We start from the raw sequence: 17,341 nt of genomic DNA on the forward strand, positions 1-17,341 counted from the left end.
GAGTATTCAACCCAAATTTATTGATTCGACACAAGGGGAGCCAAAGAATATTTGAAGGTATTAGCAGCTGAGTTGTCAATTCAACCACACCTGGAGATTAATTATCTACAGCAAAGTGATCAGTAGCAAAGTAGTTTGATAGTTTTGATAGTAGTGATAGCAGCAACGGTAACAGTAACAGTGATAGCAGTAATTTTGTAGCAAGTGTAACAGTGATGATAGCAGTAATAACACAGCAAGATCAATATAAATAAATTCATAGGCATTGGATCGGTGACTTGTTGGATAATATTCATCATGTGACAGTTATAACCTAGGGCGATATGGCACTAGCTCCAGTTCATCCATATAATGTAGGCATGTATTCCGTAAATAGTCATACGTGCTTTATTAAAAGAACTTGCATGACATCTTTTGTCCTACCCTCCCGTGGCAGCAGGGTCCATATTCGAAACTAAGGGATATTAAGTCCTCCTTTTAATAGAGAACCGGAACAAAGCATTAACGCATAGTGAATACATGAACTCCTCAAACTACGGTCATCACCGAGAGTGGGCCCGGTTGTTGTCACTCCGGGGTTGTCGGATCACAACATGTAGTAGGTGACTATAACTTGCAAGATCAGATCTAAAACATGGATATAATGATGAATTCATAAACGGTTCAGATCTGAGTTCATGGCACCCGGGCCCAAAGTGACAAGCATTAAGCATAGCAAAGTCATAGCAACATCAATCTAAGAACATAGTGGATACTAGGGATCAGGCCCTAACAAAACTAACTCGATTACATGATGAATCTCATCCAACTCCTCACCGACCAGCGAGCCTACGAAGGAATTACTCACTCCCGGTAGGGAGCATCATGGAATTGGCGATGGAGATGGGTTGGTGATGACGAAGAACGAAGATCCCCTCTCCGGAGCCCCAAACGGACTCCAGATCTGCCCTCCCGAGGAAGAACAGGGCTTGACGGCGGCTCCTTCTCGTGGATTACGATAATTCTTTCTCCCTGATTTTATTCTGGATATGTGATTTTATAGTATCAGGGGTGAGGTCTGCGGGGCCACCAGGTGGGTACAACCCACCTGGGCGCGCCAGGAAAGGGGGGGCGCCCTAGTGGGTTGTGCCCACATAGGGGCCCCTCTCTGGTAGGTCTTGGCTCCAGAAATTCTTATTTATTATATAAAAATTCCTCATGAAGTTTCGTTCCATTCCGAGAACTTTTATTTTTGCACAAAAATAACGCCATGGTAGTTCTGCTGAAAACTGCGTCAGTCTGGGGTTAGTTTCATTCAAATCATGCAAATTAGAGTCCAAACAAGAGGAAAAGCGTGAGAAGAAGTAGATACGTTGGAGACGTATCATTATTCTTGCTTTGGCTTTGTTCCTAAGAATTTGCATCTCATGTGCATGCATTACTAGTTGTTGCATTGCATGGTGATGCTCAATTCCTTATAAAAACTCTCTTTAAAGTGAGTGTCATCAATTACCAAAATGGGGGAGATTGAAAGAACATGGTGGTTTTGGTAATTGATGACAATATATATGGACTAATGGCTGCCTTGAGTTATATTTGAATGATTTGTCCATAGGCATTTCTTGAAGTCCATGTGTTGGTTTCAAGGAGTTTATGAGATGAGCAAGGTGCTATTCAAGGAATCATCCAAAGATTGGTCATCTAGAAGATATGGTACAAGGTTGATCAAGACTAAGTCAAAGAGTGAATCAAGTTGATCAACACACAAAGCATAGAAGATGTACTGAAAGAGATCAAGTGATCACATGGTATGGTAAGCATTGTCCATTACGCTTTGTGTACTACCCATGGTCTACGTGAGAGTTCTATATGGGGTTAGGTATGTTTCCATGGGCTTGCGTCAAGAGAAAGATCTCATACAACCCATGGAGGATGACATCAAGTGGTGATCATCATCAAGATTGCGGTGTGCAAGTTCAAGTGGAGCATCACGAAGAGATCATGCTTGAAGCTTGCCGTCCATTGTGGTGACAATGGACTTGTGAAGATGTGTCGAAGAGTGGCTCACCCATAGTGGAGTATGGGGAGCAATCTACTTGTCTTCATCAAGCCAGCGCAATCAAGAAAGGTGGTCCAACTTGAGGAAGTCAAGATCGTCATCATCTAGCTCAAGTGGACTATGTGCAAGGCAAAAGTTTTCCCTTGATGGGTTTTCTATTTGGGACAATTGCATTTTTACCCCTAGTTGGTTCCTACCCACGGGTTTTGCCCTTACTTTTCGAGCTTGCTCTGTTTTGCCCTTACTTTTTCTATCGTGGTCCCTCAAATGCCCTTTGACTGTTTGACCAAAACTTTGAAAATTCATAACTAATTCATATGAACTCAGAAAAATGAAATAAGATATGAAAATGTTCAGATAAACATTACCTTTATGTGCATATCATTTGCATTCAGGAAAAAAGCACCCTTTAAACTACCTGAGGTAATTAATGTTATTAACATTATTCAAAATAAAAAGATATAAACAATATTTTTTCATGAATAAAAATTACATGCAAATGTATGTGATGTTTTCTGAACATCCAGATATCTTATTTGCATTTTTCTAAGTTCGTATCATCTTGTTAAGAATGTTCTAACGACTTTGACCATTATTTGGAAACTTCATAACAAGTTGATACGAACTCAGACAAATGCAAATAAGATATCTGGATGTTCAGAAAAATCACCTACATTTGCATGTAATTTTTATTCATGAAAAAAATATTGTGTATACCTTTTTATTTTTAATAATGTTAATAACATTAATTACCTCAGGTAGTTTAAAGGGTGCTTTTTTCCTGAATGCGAATGATATGCACATAAAGGTAATGTTTATCTGAACATTTTGATATCTTATTTGCATTTTTCTGAGTTCATATGAATTAGTTATGAATTTTCAAAGTTTTGGTCAAACGGTCAAAGGGCATTCGAGGGACCTCGACAGAAAAAGTAAGGGCAAAACTGAGCAAGCTCGAAAAGTAAGGTCAAAACCCGTGGGTAGGAACCAACTAGGGGTAAAAATGCAATTGTCCCTTTCTATTTTACCGGTCTTATGGTGGTAGCTAGGAGACCGGGTTATAGGATCAATTGTCGAACTATCAAGGGGGGCTCTCATGTAAGTAGCTTGATCATATCATTCGTAGAGAGCTCAAACCATTGCATCCTTGCACCATCTTTCTTGGTTCTTGTTTGGTGTTTCTCTTTGTGAGTTCTAGAGCTTAGGGTGATCTTCATGACAAGCTCAAGTTCATCAAAAACGGAGTTCATATGCATCTTTTATGATGTTTTTGATGTTGGAGTTTTTGCCGGTTCTTCATTCATAGAGGTTTCACATCTCTATATCATTGGCATTTTTCTACGGTCGTTGTTTGGACAGTACTCATCGTCATCTATCCAACATGCTTGAGTTTGCTCAATACGGAGCTCATATGCAGAAGTTATGGCAGTTACGGTTTTCTTGCTCCTTCTATTTTGCTTGGGCAGTTTTTCAGCTTGAGCGGTAGTAGAGCGGTAGTACCTCTCCCCCGAGCGGTAGTACCTCTTAGGCGATACTTTCGCTGAATAGTGCCACTTCCACTTCCGCTTATTTTTATGCTTTTGTTAACCAATCTGCTTGAGCGGTAGTAGAGCGCCAGTACCTCTCTAAGCGGTAGTACTACTCCCCCGACCAGTACTACCTCTCCCCCGAGCGGTACTACCTCTCTGGAAGAACTACCATTCATGTTTTTCTATCTCGCTGGGTTGTTTTGACCGTGCTAAGCAGTAGTACCGCTCCCCCGAACGATAGTACCACTTGAGCACAACTTGTGGGCATAACGGTTGGATTCGGGGGGCATATTTAAGGGGGCCTTCTTCCCCAATGGTCCCTATCCTTCTAGCTTGCGTTCTTCCCCCAGTGTTGACCTTCTTCGAGCTTGCTATCTGTTGATCCCTCCATGGATCCTTGCTTGGTTTTGGGGGAAAAGAGAGAGGAGATCCAGATCCACATTTCCACCAATCACTTTCTCCTCTATGTGAGGGGGACCGCTTGAATCTAGATCTTGGAGTTCTTGGTGTTCTCCTTCTTGTTCTTCCTCTCATTTCCGTTCATAGCTTTCGTTGCTTTGCTGGGATTTGAGAGTGATCACTCGTACAGCGAGCTGCTATACAAACGGTTTTTAACCCCTTTCCACGACGGCATTTTAAACCGTCGCCTAGCCAGTGTGTGCGATAGGGGGGTCCTTCCCACACGACCCAGAAACCATCGGGATAGGGAGTAGCAATGCATACGTTTTGGATAACTAAGCGTATGTGTTGCTGTCATGTATCCCAAACGCGACTCTTCAGATAATTGTTTGTGATATCTCTCGTATACCAAACGCTCCATCCTTGCTACTCGTTTGTGCTCGCATTACCATCGCAGTTGGTATTCTGTGGTGCAACATTTACGATGCGCGTCACATCAGAAACAATTCATGATTGTAAAGCGTGTACAATAAGGCGACTATCACAAACATTCAGTTTTCTTGCACTGTTTGTGATATTGTCTGACATCACACACGATTTGCAAACGAAAATTGTGTGCATGGTTACACGTGTTTCCTCTCCGTGAACCATGTCGGGTTATGATGTATATCACACACGTTGTGCTTTATAGACCGTGTGTGCCGTAATGACCTACAGAGCGTATTTTCACCCTAATTTAATTGCTGCTATTTGAAATTGTACCGAATTTCAATCTGAAAGTAGGCTATAACTTCATTCATATCCACCAGGTTCAACAACCAATGCATTATTCGATTCATAGGTACATGCGTTCAAGAATTACATAAGCACCAAATAAAGAATGATGAACCAGGGTTGTATACTTGTACTATTAAAGATGGTAAAGAAAGAGGCGAGAGACATTCTAGTTGTTGAGCAAGGTGAAGCGAAATGTGCCTAATGTGCTCTCCTCCATGCAGAAGGCACGCATGACTCTAGTCCAAACCCTTGTGATGGTCGGCCGCCAATCATGTAGTTTGAGAGGTAATCTTGAGTAAACTACTTCGGGAACAACTCCAAAGGGAAAAGATTCAGACATTGTCATCTAACACAAGTCATTATGGGCAGTAAAAAGAAGGCTACAGAGTTCTTACTTACCATCCTGCAGTTCGTTGTTGTCTTGGATAAAGTGTAAACAAATAGTTTAAATGCCATCTTTGGACCCATTTTACTAACAATCTTTATCAGCTTCCTCACTTGATGCTGGTTCATCGATATCTCATTGCCCCATACGCAGAAAGGGATCTTTACCAATGACATATGTACCTAAAAGCACCAAGTTAATATTAGAAGCTAAACATCAATTGCACAATGATGTAGTACAGCACTCTTTTATAATATGTCTATATACATCCGTATGTGGTAGTCCATTTGAAATCTCTAAAAAGATAAATATTTAGGAACGGAGGGAGTATCTTATAATATTTAGACAAGTTAATGCTGCAGTTCACTGTTGTCATGTATAAAGTGTAAACAAATAGTTCAATTTACATTTTTTGACCCATTTTACTAATAATCTTTATCATTTTCCTCACTTGATGCTGGTTCATGAATATCTCATTTCCCCATTGATGTCTACTACACAACATGTTCTTGTAGACTCGTGTTGGGCCTCCAAGCACAGAGTTTTGTAGGACAGTAGCAATTTTCCCTCAAGTGAATGACCTAAGGTTTATCAATCCGTGGAAGGCGTGGGATGAAGATGGTCTCTCTCAAACAACCCTGCAACCAAATAACAAAGAGTCTCTTGTGTCCCCAACACACCAAATACAATGGTAAATTGTATAGGTGCACTAGTTCGGCGAAGAGATGGTGATACAAGTGTAGTAATGATAGTAGATATTGATTTTTGTAATAGGAACAATAAAAAACTGCAAGGTAGCAAGTAACAAAAGTGAGCACAAACGGTATTTCAATGCTTGGAAATGAGGCCTAGGGTTTGTACTTTCGCTAGTGCAATCTCTCAACAATGTTAATATAATTGGATCATATAACCACCCCTCAACGTGCGATGAAGAATCACTCCAAAGTTCTTATCTAGCGAAGAACATAAGAAGAAATTGTTTGTAGGGTACGAAACCACCTCAAAGTTATCATTTCCGATCGATCTATCCAAGAGTTTGTACTAAAATAACACCAACTTATCATTTCCGGTCGATCTATCTAAGAGTTCATACTAAAATAACATCATATGATACACATCAACCAACTCTAATGTCACCTAGATACTCCAATGTCACTGCGAGTATTCGTGAGTTTATTATACGATATGCATCAAACAATTTCAGATTTATAATACTCAATCCAACACAAAGAACCTCAAAGAGTGCCCCAAGATTTCTACTGGAGAAACAAGGACGAGAACGTGCATCAACCCCTATGCATAGATTACCCCAATGTCACCTTGGGAATCCACGAGTTGAATGCCAAAACACATATCAAGTGAATCAATATGATACCCATTGTCACCACGGGTATTCATAGCAAGACATACATCAAGTGCTCTCAAATCCATAAAAGTATTCAATCCGATAATAACGAAATCTCAAAGGAAAAACTCAATTCATCACAACAAGATAGAGAGGGAGAAACACCATATCATGCAACTATATTAACAAAGCTCACGATACATCAAGATCGTGCAAATCAAGAACACGAGAGAAAGAGAGAGAGAGATTAAACACATAGCTACTAGTACAAACCCTCGGCCCCGAGGGTGGACTAATCCCTCCTCATCATGGTGGCTGCCAGGATGATGAAGATGGCCTCCTGTGATGATTTCCCCCTCTGGCAGAGTGCCGGAATAGGGTCCAGATTGGTTTTTCGTGGCTACAGAGGCTTGCTACGGCGTAACTTCTGATCTAGGGTTATATCTGGGGGTTTCTGTATTTATAGATTTTTTGGCGTCAGTTTCACGCGAAGATGGGCCACGAGGGGCCCACCACCCACCAGCACACGGGCAAGGCCCCTGGCACGCCCTGGTGGGTGGTGGCCACCTCCTTCACATTCTGCCCCCCCCCCATGAAGCTTCTAGTGCCTCTTTTGTTCCAAAAAAATCATCAAAATGTTTCAGCTCATTTGGAGAACTTTGATTTCTGTACAAAAGAAAACACCACGGTAGTTCTACTGAAAACAACGTCAGTCCGAGTTAGTTCCATTCAAATCATACCAAAACCATATAAAATTGTTGTAAACATGGCATGAATACTTCATAAATTATAGATACATTGGAGACAATGGGGTATTAACTGCAATAGGCATAACCTTTAAAAACAAGCAAATATAGTCATTCAAACTGGTATTGTGCAGGTCTAAAGTACACTAGTTATTGTTAAAAAAATGGAAAGGCGTGTGAACTACAACATCCTTAACAACAACCATATATTGTCATTCATAGTGGTATTGTTGAAACTGTTATTGATGAAATTGAACTGCACAGTAAATAGTTGCACATATAGAGCAAATAAGTGAAATAGATAAGGCATAAGGCCAGCTCTAGCCGGTACCCTAAAAGTTGACGGAGTAAAACCCTTAGTGGAGTATATATATACTCTAGCAATTTTTGGTCGTTTCAAGTCGATCCCCAAAACTTAACAGAGTAAACTTCAATTTGATCAAGTTAAAAGCAGGTTCAACCGAAAGTAGCATGCATTCAAACATAAACATAGATAGTTTTCCATAAGCGAACATAAAACATATATTTAAACTAAACTAATCTGCTTTCGGTCGAAGTGGAGGTCAAGCCAATCCTTCCTCGTCAGGTACGGTGTGCCGCGAGCCGGGTCCGGGCCGGTGCCTGATAACCCACAAGTATAGGGGATCAATTGTAGCCTTTCTCGATAAGTAAGAGTGTCGAACCCAACGAGGAGCTAAAGGTAGAACAAATATTCTCTCAAGTTCTATTGACCATCGATACAACTCTACGCACACTTTACATTTGCTTTACCTAGAACAAAACAAGTATGAAACTAGAAGTACTTTGTAGGAGTAAAGGGACAGGTTTACTAGATAATAAAGAACACGTAAATAAAGCTAGGGGTTGTTTAGATAAAGAAACAGTTAAGTTTGTTTTAGTAGAGAGCTTTTTGTCACAAGAAAGTTATTTGTCCCTAGGCAATCGATAACTTGACCAGTAATCATTATTGCAATTTTATATGAGGGACAGGCATGAGCTAACATAAATTTCTCTACTTGGATCATATGCACTTATGATTGGAACTCTAGCAAGCATCCGCAACTACCAAAGATCATTAAGGTAAAACCCAACCATAGCATTAAGTACCAAGTCCTCTTTACTCCCATACGCAACAACCCACTTACTTGGGTTTGTGTTTCTATCACTCACGCCACCCACCATAAGCGAATCATTAACATATTGCAACACCCTACAGCGGGGATCCCTCACGCTTGCGCGGCACGGAGGGCACCATAGGGCAGCACCAAAATAAAACATGCAACTCAAACCAATCACGATCATCAATTAACCCATAAGACAAATGGGTCTACTCAAACATCATAGGATAGCCACATATTATTAGATAATAATATATAGCGTTGAGCACCATGTTTAAGTAGAGATTACAGCAGGGAGAAGAGGTGTTACACCGCTGCATAGAGGGGGAGAGAGTTGGTGTTGACGGTGGCGAGGTTGTTGGTGTAGATCGTCATCATGATCCTTGCCCCGACGGCACTCCGGCGCCACTGGGAGAGAGGGGGAGAGAGCCCCCCCCCTCCTTCTTCTTCTTCCTTGACCTCCCCCTAGATGGGAGGAGGGTTTCCCCTCTGGTCCATGGCCTACATGGTGGCAGAGGGGTGGGAGCCCCTCCGAGATTGGATCTATCTCATCGTTTCTCTTCTGTTTCACGGTCCTATTTTTCTGGCTCTTCACCGTTTCTTAAATTCCTGGAGATCCGTAACTCCGATTGGGCTGAAATTGACACGATTTTCTTCTGGATATTATCTTTTTGGGGCGAAAGAAGGGCATCAACTGCCTTACAGGGGCCCCACAAGCCTGTTGGCCGCGCCCAGGGTAGGGGGCGTGCCCCTCGAGCTTGTGGGCCCCTCAGGCATCGTCTCACGTTGATTCTTCTTCCGAAAAATCACATATATTCCAAAATAATCTCCGTAAATTTTTATCCCGTTTTGACTTCGTTTGGTATGGATATTCTGCAAAACAAAAAACATGCAACAAACAGGAATTGGCACTAGGCACTGGATCAATATGTTAGTCCCAAAAATAATAAAAAATGTTGCCAAAAGTATATGAAAGTTGTAAAATATTGGCATGAAACAATCGAAAATTATAGATACGGTGGAGACGTATCAGTGCCGTCGTTGGGGTCGTTGGGGAAGACACTCCTCCATTCGTCGACGTCGATCTCCACATCCTCGCCGCCCACCTCGACGCCCTCTATGCCGTTGTCCTCGCTGCCTTGGACCTCATCATCGGAGGAGAGCATGATAACCTCGCCGCCCTCCTTGCCGGCAAAGATCACCCACTCCGCCTCCATGAGCTCCGGGTCATGCCGACGGAGCTCTTGCATGTAGGCTTCGTCGGCGGCCTCGGCCTCAAGGCGCTCCCTCACCTCACGGTCCTGCCGCGCCATAGCCAAGCTCACCAACCATGGCTCCGGCCGGACGAGCTCGATCGGACGTGTGCCTGTCGGATCACGGGTTCCGGCAAAACCCTTAAGGTTCGAACTCTGGGGTGCGCATGAAGATCTCTCCCTCCCCCTAGCTCGCTCACTCACCATGATCTCAAAGCTTAGCTCGTCGAACTCGAAGAACAAGGGACACAAGAGTTTATACTGGTTCGGGCCACCGATGTGGTGTAATACCCTACTCCAGTGTGGTGTGGTGGATTGCCTTGTAGGCTGAGGATGAACAAGTACAAGGGAAGAACAGCCTCCTGAGGAGAGGTGTTCTTGGGCTCGGTGAGCTTGTGTGGTTGAGGGTGATCTGAATGATCCGTCCCCTTGCTAAGGTGATGGCTAGTCCTATTTATAGAGGCTCGGGTCCTCTCCCCAAATGTTAGGCGGGAAGGGATCCCACAACGGCCAATTTGAAGGGGGACAGCTAGTACAAGCTATCCTGACAAAAGGTGGTCTTCGCTTGCTAAAGGCTCTGGTAGTGACGCCGTCGTGGGCTCCGCGATGACCTCCGTCCTGCCGTCCTGCTGGTCTTGGTCTTGTTGCACCGATATGGAAACATTTGCCTGACGCCTCGGGACTCCTCGCCTGTGCCTACTCCTTTAGCACCAAAGAGGAAACCAGTACTCTGCGCCCGCTGGTGCCCGCCTGGCCTTGGTCGTCATGGCTCACGTCACGGGAACCTCACGAGGTGCCCCTCGCCTTGATCTCTCTGCTCCTCGCGAGCCATCCTAGTGAGGCTGCCCCAGAGGAGGTCTTGTGTCGTCCGCCTCGCGAGGCTTGGCCCCTCGCGAGGGTCTTGAGTGTTTGCTGGTGAAGATGGGCCGTACCAGGCCGCTAGAAGAGCTACGCCGTGGGCCGCAGGCAGGCAAGTCTGGGGACCCCCATTCCCAGAACGCCGATAGTAGCCCCCGGGCCCAAGGCGCGCTCGGACTTGGCTTCGAGGCGAAGACAAGGGGCAAGTGCGGAGTGCCGCGGGGCCCAACCACCTGCGGCCTTGATTGACGCGTGGCGACTGACGGGACGTGGGCATCGCCGCTTGCCCACGCTGCCTCGGCAACTGCCCGACTGACAAAAAGGCTGGCGCGGGCTGCGCTGCCTTCATTGCTTTCCTTCGTCCTGCTCCAGATCCCCTTTCTTGCTCCTCGCTTCCAAAGACTCCAGATCCGCCCAGATCCTCCTTCAAGCCTGTCGCCAATGGCGCCCAACAAAGCTCGGGCCGCTCCTCCACCATCCTGGTACGAGCCTGCGCTCAATGCACCGAACGTCTTAGAGAAGAACCTTGCCGCCATGCTCCCGATGACAGCGGAGGGCGATGAGAAGAGGAAGACTCTGCTTCGGGCTGGCTCCATCGAGCCGGAGGCCTCAGGCAGCACCTTCTACCCCTTCTTCATGAGCAGCATCGTCGCGGGGTTGGTTTCCCCCTTCTCCGACTTCTTCTATTCCGTCCTCGGCCATTACAAGATTCACGCCCTCCACCTTCATCCCAACTCCATCCTCCTCCTGTCGATCTTCGCCTTCTATTGTGAGGCGTACGTTGGAGTGATGCCGTACGTGGCACTGCTGTGCCACTTCTTCTTCCTCCGGATCAAGGAGGGCCACCGCTCGGGGTGCGTCAACTTCGTCGCAGCCAACAAGACCAACCGATCTCGAAGGCCGGGAAGAAGGCCGAGGGCTTCAGGAGCAAGTGGGTCCTGATGGATGCCAAGTGCTCCCACCCCCGGCTAGTGCTGCCGACGGAGATGCCCGTGTCCCACGACGGGTGGTTCCGCGCGAAGCTCACCGACCCTTGGGCGGAGTCAGTGTTGGAGAGGATGAACTCTGACCTGAAGCCTGGCGACTCAAGGGCGGCGAAGCTGACGGGAGCCATGATCATCAAGGAGTTCATGGCGCAGCGCATGGCTCCCCTCCAGGCACGCGCGCCCCCCTTGTGGAAGCTTGGGGACGAAGGGGATGACCTCCGCCCGCGTCCGGAGGCCCTGTCTAACGAGGAGCTGGGCACGGCCCTCCGCTCCTTGGTTGGGGATGACCAGGGGTACCCGCAAGACATCTTCGTTCCCTTGTACCGTTGCCCGAATGGGGCAAAGATTGCTGATGCCATGCGTGTCTTCGATGGGCGTGGTCTTGTGCCGTCGGCGCCCTATGAGGCCCCGGTGGCGATGGTTTCGGTGGTGGTGTCCTCCGACGATTCTGGCGAGGAGGAAGAGCAGGACTCGACGGCCGCCCTGGAGGGGTCTGGGGAGACCTCCCCTCTGTGCAAGGCCGACCTCCTCCGCGCCTTGCCGGATGACGACGCTGCCGGCGACCACCCATCAAGGGAAGTCATGCCCCCTGCTGGGGTCACTACGAGGTCCAGGGTCTCCCCCTCGGGGAAGCCGATGTCCGGCGTCCTGACGAAGAGCAGATCGTCGCTGGTCTCTCGGGGTGACGCCCCTGCTTCACCGCCGCCCGGGGCCACCACGGCCTCGCAGACTCCTGGGGACCGCGCGCCTGCGCCCCAGGCCGCAAGGCCACTAAGCTCCACACTTCTGAAGAGGCGCCGGGACTACACCGCCGTGGACCAATGATTTTCCTGGCCTGACCTTGCCCTTGTTCCTGCTTCCGTCGCGGTTTCCTGATGCTTCCTCATTGATCTTCTAGGCCGACGTCGTCATCGAAGAAGAAGAAGGAAGGGGCGGCCACATCCTCGGGGACCCAGCAGCCTGGCACGGCCGCGCCTCCTCCGGCGTAGAAGGGCGGCGATGGTGCCCGCCCCTCTCCGGTCCGGGCTTCCTCGCGAGGCTCGGAGGAGCATCTCCAGGGAACAGCGGCCCCTGATGCTACGTCGACTCCCGAGGCGCTTGTCCCCAGCTCACTGGCCAAGGCCCTGCAGGCTCCGGAGCTCCTGGCTTCTTCTTCCGCTACCGTTAACCTGCAGGTCTTGGCGACGATGTTGCCTTCTCCTTCCGCCCCACTGCCAGTCCATGATCCTTCCGCCTCGCCTGACGCCCTGGAGCACGCCCTTTCCCCGCTGGCTCGGCTGCGGGGTGATCTTCAAGGCGCCGACCATCGCCTAGTGGCCGGGCGCCTGGAGCTGATCTCTGGCTGGTTGCACTCTGATGCATCCATCCGGGAGGCGCCGAGCCAAGCCGTGGCGGCTTCCGAGAAGGACAAGCAGGCCACTGCCCAAGCCACGGCTACCTGCGAGGTGGCGCTGAAGGACGCCGGGGCTGCCCAAGATCACTGCCGGTCGCTGGAGGCCGAGCTGGACACCATGCGCAACGAGCATGCGGCCGAGGCTCGAGGCCGCCAGGAAGAGGAGGATAAGATGAATGCCCGAGAGGTCGCCGTCAGGGGTCGCGACGCCGAGCTGGAGCAGTTGGCGAAGGCGCGGGCCATGAAGCGCAGCCGGCTGGAGAAGCTGGAGCAATAGATGAAGGCAGAGAAGGCCGAGCTGGAAGCCAAAATGAAGGTCCTGGCTGAGGACCACGTGGCCTTCAAGTCCCTTGAGGAGAAGTCCCCCGTGGCGCTGCGGGCGCTCTACGAGAAGGGCTTGGAGGAGCCGCTGGCGACAGACGATGAGGGCCCCACCCAGCTGCTCCCTCATCTGGTCGCGGCGCTTGAGGACGTTGTGGACGGGATCGGCTCCTTGGTGGAGGGGGGAGTCCGCGCGCTCTCCTCGGCTGCACTGACGCACGCCTTCAGCCACCTCCATCTTCGCAATCCTGACACTGACATTGACGAGCTGCTCAAGCACGTGGATGACGAGCGCTGCGCAGCTGCTGCCAAAGCCGTGAAGAGCCAGGTGGAGGCCTTGCTGAAGAAGTTCCGTGTCTTCGACCCTGCGCCCTCAAGCGGTGGTGCCGCTGGACCTGCAACTCCGGCGGGAGGCACGGGCAAGGGCAACATCGCCATCGAAGGGGCACCCCTTGCAAGTGACGGCGGCGTCCAGGGATGACAAGATGACTTGCTGGTGACTCCTTTCCTGCTTTGCTTCTGCAACATGCACCATGCCTCGTGGAGGTGTTTAAACTTGTGTTTGGTATTTGAAGAACAGTATGTCTTGTAATATTTGTTTGAGATTCTGCGATTTCCTTCCCATTTTCTTGGTGTTCTGCGTCGGCAGGGCCCGACCCCGCGCATACCTCAGCCGCCGTTGGATCGTCCGGATCGCCAGGACGAGACCAAGGGGTGAGGGGCTACGTGGCCAGTTAGGTTCCTGAGTCGCGATGCTCAGGAGTCCCCCTTGACGTGCAAACGGCTTACAAAAAGGAGATGCGGGAGTAGGCCTACTGTTCTACGTCGGTGGGGCCCGACCCCGCGCGTACCTCAGCCGCCGTTGGATCGTCCGGATCACCAGGACGAGACCAAGGGGTGAGGGGCTACGTGGCCAGTTAGGCTCCTGAGTCGCGATGCTCAGGAGTCCCCCTTGACGCCCAAACGACCTTCATACCTTGGCTCCGCTCGGGAGGGCGCGTGACGGCCAGGTCCGAGGGACCTGGCAGGGCGGCGTACGCTTGGGTATGACCCGAGCGCAGCCCCCATGCCCAGCCCCCTCACGCGGCTCTCCCGAGGGGAAAGCATTGCGGTGAGGTTGGACACTGAGCCGGGTGGCTCCCTGAGGTTGGTACAGCCATGGGGCCGCCCTTAGTTGTTTATCACCAGCGCGGAGCGTAGCACTTCCGCACTTGCACGGGCATACCCACTCCTCGACCGTGTCGACTACCAGCGCGGAGCATGGTGCTTCCACTGGTTCGTGGGTGAGGGCTCCCTCTGAGTGGAGCCCCCGGGGCATGTATAGCCTCGCCCTGACATGTGGCTTGCACGGCAGGGCTAGACGAGGTGTGTTTGGGCCCTCGTGAGCCAGTGCGGGACTCACGAGGCCCTACCTTAAGGCGGGTTGCGCCTGGTCTTGACTCCTGATGGCTGCAACGGTCCTGCGAGATTGTTAGGCAACCTGCGCCGGGCGAATCTCCTGAGGCTATCACATGAGAAGGCCAGACACCAACGACCCCGGGAGGTGACGTGAGCGGGGCCGGCCCACCAAATAGAGCTCAGTCGTTGGGTTTATTGACGCTGCAGGGACGAACCCGAGCACAGACGCCGGGCCTAGTCTTCTCATTCGAAGAATCCTGAAGAAAGACGATCGACGCACGGCTCCCACGGTGGCGAGGCACCGGGTCGCGCGCCCTAGCCTGTCCATCCATGATTACCTCATGCGAGAACAAAGCACCAAGGGCCACGGGAGGTGACGTACACGGGAGCGGGCCCACGAGCCAGAGCTCAGCCTCTTGGGTTTAGCGACGCTGCAGGGACGGACACGAGCACATACGTCGTGCCAGTCCCTCATCATGAGGCGGTCATGGATGGGCTGCTAGGGCGTGTGACGTTCGTGGCACTGAAGTGCCAGGCAGGCAAGTGGTAATCATAGGTAACTCATGCGAGGGAACAAACTAGCTCAGATAGATGCAGAAACGATACATGCCACGGGGACGGACCCGAGCGGCCTGGGGATGATGCAGCCCGAGGGGCGCCCATGACAGAATAAGCTAAAGATGCAAAAAGGATATATGCCGCAGGGGCAGGCCCGTGCGACCTGGGAATCGTGCAGCCCGAGGGGCGCTCCCAGCTGAGTAAACTTGGAAAATGTCACTTGGTACATACCGTTGTCGAAGGAGGGTTGAGGTAGCCGAAGGCATGCGATGAAGGAGTCGCTCCTCATGAGCCGCCATGACCCTGAGCCTCAGGAGGCTCTGAGGGCCCGGGCGGGTCTTCGAGGACCGTCGCCATCTCTGCCCGGACTGCATGATGCCTGGCTTCCTGAGCAGACAGGACACTCCGTAGATGACGCTGGAAGGCGGCCGCCACGTTCGGCAAGCCAAATGGCATGCGGACGTAGCTGTGAGGTGGACCATCGCACCGCCCAAGGCGCGAAGGCCAGAAGCGCACTCAGACGCGGCCCTATTGAGCCCTGGAATGTCGATGCAGACGCGCGGCCCGCCATCTTCGCCAGGATGGGGAGCTGCGCTAGGTGGTGGGCGGCGGTCGCCGCACATGGTCCTTGCTTCTTGAAGCTCCTGGGTGGCCTTGACGATGAACTCCTGAGCACCGGGCGCTCCTCGCCCAGTGCCCTCTTGAGGGAAACGTGCCGCAAAGCACGGCTCCATGTGGTGCCCGAGCGCCTCCCTCGTGATGTTGGCTAGGTTTGAGGCCCTCCAGAAGAGAGCCCCGAGCCTCGCCCGAGAAGGGCGCCGGGCGCGCCTTCCTACGCGAGGGAGGGAGGCGCCCCAGGTGCGGGCGCTGATCCCGAGGTGGCACTGCCAGAGACGCCGCTCTCCTGATGTCCTGTGCGGAGTAGTTGCTTATTCTTCTTGGGGATGGCCTCAGGAGGGTACAGGGTGCCCTCGCTGTCGGGGTCTTCGATTGTTGCGGCTTGGAAGGCGCGCTCCAGGGAGCACACTCATCTCTTTCTTCGCAGGGGACTGTGATGATTCCGCCGCTTCCTGGCATCTTGAGGACGTTGTAGCCATGGTGGGTCACTGTCATGAACTTGGCTAATGCTGGATACCCAAGGATGGCGTTGTACGACAGACGGATGTGGGCGACGTCGAAGTCGATGAGCTCGGTGCGGTAGTTGTCGTGCTGGCCGAAGGTGAAAGGGAGACGAACCTGCCCTACTGGGGTGGTAGAGCCGTCGGTCACTCCTGAGAAGGGTTTGGTAGGTTGCAGCTGATTGTATGGCACTTGGAGGCTATCGAATGTCTCGACGGATAGGACATTGAGCCCTGCGCCGCCGTCGATGAGGGTCTTGGTGACTTGGACGTTGCTGATGACGGGCGAACAAAGCATCGGGAGCGGTCGGCAGTCGCCGCACACTTGAGCTGGTCCGACGAGCTGAAGGTGATGGCGCATTTGGACCACCTGAGCGGGCGGGTGGCCTCGAGCCTGGGAAGGGCCGCGTTCACCTCGCGAGCAAACTGCTTGAAGATGCGCTGGGATGCTGGGGCCTGAGCTCCGTCCAAGATGCAGGCAATAGCGCGCGGCTCCTGGAAGCCCCTAGCCCCCTCGTCCTGATGGTGGTCGCCGTTTCTTCTTTGTGGTGGCGGCAGTGGAGGGAGATCGGCATTGCCCTGAGGGCGGTCCTCGCGCGGCTGGTCCCTCTAGGTGCCCTCACGAGGCTGATCCTGCCAGCGGTCCTCACGAGGCCGATCGCGCCACTCCTGGCGGGGGCCGCGGTCGTCCCAACGTCCCCCACCTCGTCCTCCTCCTCAGCCATAGCCCCGGTCATTGCGCTCGTGGCGTCGACCGAAGCGTCCATCTCGGATGGCCCTGAGCTCCTGACAGTCGTTGGTGTTGTGGTTGTGTATGTTGTGGAAGGCGCAGAATGGACGGCTGTTGTTGGATGACTCGGGGTGGTCCCGGTCGCGCTTCGTGTCTGGCTCCACCGCGAGCATGGTCACCCCCTTGCGCTTCACGTCCTTGGCCTTGGCTTTCTTCTCCTCTGGATCGGCAGCAGGGAGCTCGAGGAGGGAAAGGCGCCCTTCCTCAGCTCTTGCGCACTTGGTCGCCATGTTGAACATCTCCAGAGCCGTGCATAGCTCCTTGTGGATGGCGAGCTCCTCCTTCATCTTGACGTCACAGACGCCATCGAAAAACGCTGAAATGATGGC

The sequence above is a fragment of the Triticum aestivum genome, chromosome 2D, assembly GCF_018294505.1.
Source record: "Triticum aestivum cultivar Chinese Spring chromosome 2D, IWGSC CS RefSeq v2.1, whole genome shotgun sequence".
Taxonomy (NCBI): Eukaryota; Viridiplantae; Streptophyta; class Magnoliopsida; order Poales; family Poaceae; genus Triticum; species Triticum aestivum.